Source organism: Drosophila arizonae, chromosome 4 (genome assembly GCF_054131065.1).
Source record: "Drosophila arizonae isolate 15081-1271.41 chromosome 4, UAZ_ARI_1.0, whole genome shotgun sequence".
NCBI classification, from domain to species: domain Eukaryota; kingdom Metazoa; phylum Arthropoda; class Insecta; order Diptera; family Drosophilidae; genus Drosophila; species Drosophila arizonae.
In genome coordinates, this window is record NC_142924.1 from 17523834 (window position 1) to 17530804 (window position 6971).

The window sequence follows — 6971 nt, forward strand, 5'->3', positions numbered from 1 at the left end:
AAATGCCTGACAAAAGATGGAAACAATTTAATGGCTGAACAAAATTTATATATATATTCCACTACCTGAATATGCAATGCACTACAAGAAATGCATTTCCTACTGCAATGTGATAATAATAGTATCTAGAAATGGAAAACTGAAAAGTGAAATGACAGTTTTTAGTCTTAGCAGAAGGCATAGATAACATAATTTAAACTTATATTTAACAGAAACGTATTATAATGGTTTGAGTATAAAATTGATTTCTATTTCTGAATTGTGGGGAATACGTTTCAAATGTTTCTTACATTCCAATAAGAGCTTCAGAAAGGCATTTATTAAAGCTTATATTTCAGCAACAATTGAAATAAATAAATTGAATTAAATCAGAAAAAACTAATTAAAAATGTCTAACATACAAAGATTTAATAATATTTAATAATATAAAATTAAATAAATAAAAATGAAATAATAAAATAAATAATAAAGTTAATCATATAAAATTAATTAATTAAATACCCATTCATATTTATATGTTCTAAATATTTTATAGATATAACAAAAAAATATTAAATTAAAAAACAAATTGTATTTCAAAATATTATTAATTTATAAAGTATAAATACATATTATATATATTTTAATATTATTATAATTATTTTATTTTTGAATGCTAGATGTGTATATATTTATAAAAATATTAAATTCATACGTTATTTATAAACACTCGCAATACAAAATAATTTAATAAATAATAATATTTCTTCATAAAAATTAGCCTAATAATAATAATAGTTTAAGTTAATAAGATGAAACCCAGTTCAAATGATTTTTAAATAAATTCCATAGCCCATTTACCTGTAAAATCCTCTTTCATATAATTTAATATAACTGAAATATACTATATAAAATTCTATCAAAAAAATCAGAATAGAGATAACCTACTCAATGATTTCCATTGCTAATCGACTCTGATATACACTCTCTATAAGCAGCCAGCTAATGCGTCCAATGCAATATTGACGCTGGCCTGGTCTGTACGTGGGCTGTGGATTACAGGTCGTGGGGAGGGAGAAGAAAGAGTGAGAGAGAGAGTGGAGAAAGAGCGAAACGACTTGTTGGCAAACGCATTATGGGTCAGTAAGCCGCGTCTCTATTGTTGTCCAAAGTCAATAGACTTCTCTCACACACTTTTCCTGCCACAATGCGGAGGCGTCTGAAGGGCAGCCGGTGCAGTCATGATTGACATGCAACACGCGCTGGGGCGCCCACTTTTGGGGCATGCCACGCACCAGCATCGCCGTCGTCGGCGTCGCCGTCGCCGTCGCTCTTGGCTTAGTTTGTAAACTGGGCGAGAGTTCGTTTTTTTTTTTCTTTTTTTACTCTCGCCTCTTGTGCAGTTTTCTCTGCTGCGTTTTCCATTCTGTGTAATTGAAATTACGTGACACTTTGCATATGCACTGGATTTAAATTGAGTTTCGAGTTGGCCATTGCACAGACAAGCCAAGGGGGAATGGGGAGCGGGAGGGTGTTTGATTGCGTGCCCATTGTGCCACGTGCGTCTTCGACCTTTGTTGTAGTTCTTCCTGTTGTTGTTGTTGCTGTTATTGTCGGTGGCTTACCGAGCGTAGGTGGCAGCCCAGAACCTTAACAAGTGCACTCAAGTGCAGTCGACAGAATGAAAAATTCCCCTATTGACTAAGGTAAGGAAGCAGCAGAGGCACACACACACTCACACACTCGTGTTGTTGAGCTAGTCTTGCAACATGACAAAAAAGTAATGAGAGAAAAAATGAATATAAAACCAAACTAATTAGTTGCAGGCGTGCTGGGTTTTAAGGAGGCACAGCGGGTAATTTGTTTATGCGAAGTGGGATTAAAGTCTGGGTAGTTCGACATAGGGAAAACAACTGCTACATATATATAGAAATAAGGTATGAGTAGAAGTACTGCAATGAGATGTTATAAATATTTAATATGCTTCAGTTGGGGAAAAACTAATTTGCTACGGCTTAGGCGACATAAAGAGGGATTAAACATCCTTAAAATATATAATAATAGTACTTGAAAACGTAAAAAAGACTTTGTCAGAAGTGTGATTCGAACCCACGCCCTCAGAGAGGACCAGAAAACTCATCTATACACACACCTTTCTATGAAAGGTAAGAGACGTAAAGCTCTTGAGTCTGGCGCCTTAGACCGCTCGGCCATCCTGACATATATGACTAGCTGGCTAAAAATTAACGTCACAACAGTGGCATAAACTTTGTTATCTATTATTTATATCTCTACATAAATAAATAAATATATAATAAAAGCAACCGCATTCTTTTAAATATGTGTTCACAAAGAACATTTTTGCTAAGCAGTATATTTATAATATTATTTGTATTGCATTTTAATCAACTTTCTGTTGCAAACAAAATAATAATTATTGACAAATTACTTTCTAAATAAATTAAAAATAATATAGAGAATATTTAAGTTTGTAAAAAGAAATTTGTCAGAAGTGGGATTCGAACCCACGCCCTCGGAGAGGACCAGAACGCTCACATTTTCACCTTTATATCAAAGGCAAGAGTTTACAGCTCTTGAGTCTGGCGCCTTAGACCGCTCGGCCATCCTGACACGTTGGCGAGGGTTGGCAAATGTATAAATATGAAATCAGTAGTAAGGATCATCCTTTAAAATCTAAACATTAATTGTTGAAATATTTATTATGAAACATTTTCATAAATGAGTTAGCTCTTAAATTTAAATTCGTGCTCTGGCGTATAAAGTAATTCTTGTCGTTTATAGAAACTCAAAAATGTTAATCAGCATTTTATTAAAAAAAAAATAATAATAATAACAATAAAAAAAAAAAAAAAAAAATAAAAAAGTTCTTGTCAGAAGTGGGATTCGAACCCACGCCCTCAGAGAGGACCAGAACGCTCATACACAACCTTCGTAACGAAGGCAAGAGTTTAGCTCTTGAGTCTGGCGCCTTAGACCGCTCGGCCATCCTGACATGTTGCGAGCGACGAGCTAGCAGCTGAGTTGTTGCTTTTGCCTCTACAAAACAGCAAACGCAAGCTATTTATAGAGCAAGTAATATTAGATAACACACAATTGAGCACGCAACATAGAAAAGTTTATTCAACAACTGTGCGAGGCTATGTTTGATTGTGTGAAGGGGAGAGACACCGCGTGAGGGAACGTGTGTTTATGTGTGCGCATGAGTTAAAAGCTTGCGGCCTAGCAACACCTCTTTTAAGATAACATATTTAATTCACATGTACAGTAGCTCATACAAGTATGAGCAAAGTAGAGAGGGACACATAATGCGTATGCAATTAAATATAAAATAAAATGCATTGCAATGAGATATAAAAGAAGAAAATTATTAAGTATAGATATGAAAATTCATAAGTTCTTTTCTCTAATTTGAAGTACAGAAGAGAAATATAATATAGAAATGAAAAATAAATAAATAAATACATGTGTGTGTAAAATTAAATTTAAAAATTAATATAAATGATTTTTAGTGATATTGTTATTATAAATCTTTTATTTATTTATTTTTATAGTTATAATTTTTTAAATGTAAATTTATTAATAATTTAATTAAATTTATTAATATTATTATCAATCTATTCTTTTTCTTTTTAAATTCACGGTTTTTAGAATTATCTTTTATTTCATGATATGTCTGCCGTTGCCTATTTGTTCGCTGCCAATTACCACTGTAGCTGCACATGCTACTTCTCCTATTTCAGTGGCCATTTTATGCTTGGCTTAAACGTTGCTAAAATGTAACCTGAGCGCCGCTTCCGGCAGGGCAATCAAATTGAGCTCTCGCATTTGCTGCTGCTGTTGCTGATGCTGATGCTGATGCCCTCGGGCCTCATCATAAAAATCACACAAACCGCAGCCAACAATTGATGCGCCACGGGTTCAAGTCAATTGCAGAGTCCGCAGGCGACAGAGACGCGTGCTTCAGCCCAAGCTGAGCGAAGAGTTAACCACAGGCTGCTGGCTGCGGGAAGAGCGCCCCTTCTCTGGCTGCATTTGTCAGCTATAAAAAAAAAGAGGAGTGGAGTGGAGAGAAAAGAAAAGAGTATATTCAATACTCGCACATTACGGCCTATCAAATGCAGCTCCGGCAGCCGTCCGAATCGCCTGGGGCTTTGGCATTGAAATCGACAGCCCAGCTCACACACACTTACGGACAGACTTGGAAACTCCTCATGCAAAACGCATGAAACAATGGGATTTACGTGCTTCCAGCTGTTATGGATGCAATCGGATACATCAGCCCAAATGGGATACATGTGCACCAGCAGCCACTGGCTGGGCAAATGGATTTTGGTCTCTGCATTTTAAACAGTAAAGACAGACATAAGCTCCCGAGGCACCTCCTCTCTCCCCTCCCGCTCTCTCTCACACTTGCTCACACTCTGCTCTGGTCAGCCAAGCCAAAAAGTTTGTTGTGTTAATTTTCAATGCATATAAATTCATTGGGATGCTCCCAGACAGGGGATCAGTCTGTGTCTGCGTCTGTGTCTCTGTCTCCGTGTCTCGAGTGCGCGTTGTGGGGCGTCGGTTTTCAAATAGCCACAAAGCCAGACCGGCGGAGCACAGCGCCTGGCCGCCAGTGAGTGTCAGGTCGGTCGCTGGGCCAGACGCATGCACTTTAAATACTCCAGCAGAGAGAGAGAGAGAGAGAGAGTGTGTCCATTGCTGGCTTTTAGCCGTCGCTCAACCTGTCAACTTCGTCTGGTAATCGAAGCCCTCGCCTTTGTCGCCCAAATAGCATTTTTCCACAATGGAAAATGGGGGTTCAGGTAATTGTATGCCTTTAATTGTTCTTATCATTTAGGAGGCCATATAAAGTCTAACTAATTATAAGTGTTTGAACTGTAAAGTTCAAGTTGAAGAAGCTATCAGATTTCTGTAGAGTAGCTGCGTGTGTCAAAAAGCTGTTAATAATAATTAAATTTAATCTTTTATTTGTTTATCAGACCAAACACAAACGGGAATTTACTTATCTTAAGAATTCAAATTATATATATTATTTATTAAAAAAAAAAATAAAAAAAAATTTCTTTGACTTGGGCTCGTCCGGGATTTGAACCCGGGACCTCCCGCACCCTAAGCGGAAATCATACCCCTAGACCAACGAGCCAGTTGAGAGTGGAGTGGCTAAGTCATTAAATCAATGCTACCTCGTTGGCGCTCAAGTGGTTTCTGTTGTGATTTTGTTGCTGTTAAATAAATTATGTATGCAAATGGTTTATTCAGCGAAAAACCCGTTTACAATAATAAAGCAACAAATTGTGCTATTTTATGGAGCTCGGCGCAGACTGGTATTATCAGCGGTGGAGACCTTGCTGAACTTTGAAGATCACTTTGTCACACTGTCGCATTGCTTAAGTGGTTATTAGCTGCTAAATAGCTATTTTGAGACTTTCAACTGGTCGTTCCCATGGCTAATCAAGCTGAATTTTCTGACCTAACATCTGCTACATCCGCCAAATATTGATTGGAAATCCGTCCCATATGCTGGCCGCGATAAATCTGAGTTTCGGCTATGGCAGCAGCAGCGGCAGCAGCTGTGTGTGTTGCACAGAATCCAAAAAATTATGCGCCAGCAGTGAGAGTCCATTTGCCAAAGTGGCGAACGGGTCGAGTCCAGCCCGTAGCCAGGAGCAGCAGCACAGCGGCACACACATCCTTTTGATTCTCTGCTGCGCCTTTTGTCACTGATTGTAATCTCTGAAAGCGCTGCTCGTTAACATTATTGTGCGGCCGCCTTGATAATGCATTGCTCTTTTTATTTATTTTTTATTCTCTGCGTTTTTTTGTTGTTTTTGGCTAGCTGTTGCTCTTCGTATTGTAACAAATCATATGCCAAGTGGAGGGTGACCCGCATAAACTCACTTGATTCGCTGTGATTACCCTGCTGCTGCCATTTGGCAGACGGACGACGCGATCTGTTGCACAGTGGGTAAGAATCTCGTTATTTAATAAATAATATTTATGACCACATTCAGATGCTTGATAGTATTGATGGAAAAATATAAATGAAATCATATATTATAAAACAATAGTTAATTTATAACAAAAGACAATTAATTGAAATTATTTAAAAAATTTGCATTTTAATAATAAAAGCAAAAAATTAATTAATAATTATTACTAAAACAATACATTTTTATATCTTTATTCCTATAATTGAAAAAAAGTAAAAAAAATAATATTTTAACATTTCTTTAAAATTCTAAAATTTACTAAACCAAAATAATTCTAAAAAATTAAGTTAGATAGATAGTGAATACTTTTTTTTTTTAATATTTTAATACGTTTATTTTTGAATCATTGAATATGGTAATAAATAAAATAAAATATTTTTAATAACATTTTTTCAAAACTCAAATGAAATATATATAAATTGTTTTAATTAAACTTGCTATACATAATTTGTGTTAATATGTATGTTTATTTTGCCCACTGTGCGTAGTTTTCAATCTGCTTTAGAGAGACCCTCACCCTCTTGTTTAAAGGGTCTCTCTTTTTATCCACTGTGTGGGCCTCTTGCAAATATTTGAGCAAATGCTTAGGGGGCGCACATCAAAGTTGGCCCAGTTAGAAGTTACCGAACTCTCTCATATGGTCAGTTTTTCAATTGATGTGCTCGGTAAACACACTTAAAATTTCTTTGCAACTGTTTCGGCTCTAAGGTACGCGCCATGCCATTGCCTGATAGCTTCATTAGGGCTTTAGGGGTTGCAAGCGGTTTTTTATGTCTTAATTCAGCCAAAAAGTTGCATGTCGATTTGAAGTGGTTGCTTCACCAGTGCTGAGCGAGCTGCGGGCAATCGCCCCCTGTAGCGCTCATTTGTTACGTCACAGATGTTATGATTTTTTTTTCCAGCTTGCTTACTTCCTTTCACATTTCCATTTAGGCTTGTTGTTTTTTGGCGGCTCGTAAGCGTTCGTGTAATTAA

General features: G+C 36.5%; 4 non-coding genes across 4 annotated transcripts; all 4 read right to left on the reverse strand.

The window, feature by feature from the left end:
* Positions 1-2067: 2067 nt before the first annotated feature.
* TRNAL-CAA (transfer RNA leucine (anticodon CAA)) lies at positions 2068-2199 on the reverse strand. The gene is made up of 2 exons: positions 2162-2199; positions 2068-2112 (listed from the first exon to the last, which is right to left on the reverse strand). It is a non-coding gene; the product is annotated as a tRNA-Leu (tRNA).
* A 284-nt stretch (positions 2200-2483) lies between these two features.
* On the reverse strand, positions 2484-2610 carry TRNAL-CAA (transfer RNA leucine (anticodon CAA)). Its single transcript has 2 exons — positions 2573-2610; positions 2484-2528 (listed from the first exon to the last, which is right to left on the reverse strand). It is a non-coding gene; the product is annotated as a tRNA-Leu (tRNA).
* Positions 2611-2868: 258 nt separating this feature from the next.
* On the reverse strand, positions 2869-2992 carry TRNAL-CAA (transfer RNA leucine (anticodon CAA)). Its single transcript has 2 exons — positions 2955-2992; positions 2869-2913 (listed from the first exon to the last, which is right to left on the reverse strand). It is a non-coding gene; the product is annotated as a tRNA-Leu (tRNA).
* A 2085-nt stretch (positions 2993-5077) lies between these two features.
* On the reverse strand, positions 5078-5149 carry TRNAP-AGG (transfer RNA proline (anticodon AGG)). The gene has a single exon. It is a non-coding gene; the product is annotated as a tRNA-Pro (tRNA).
* Positions 5150-6971: the final 1822 nt, after the last annotated feature.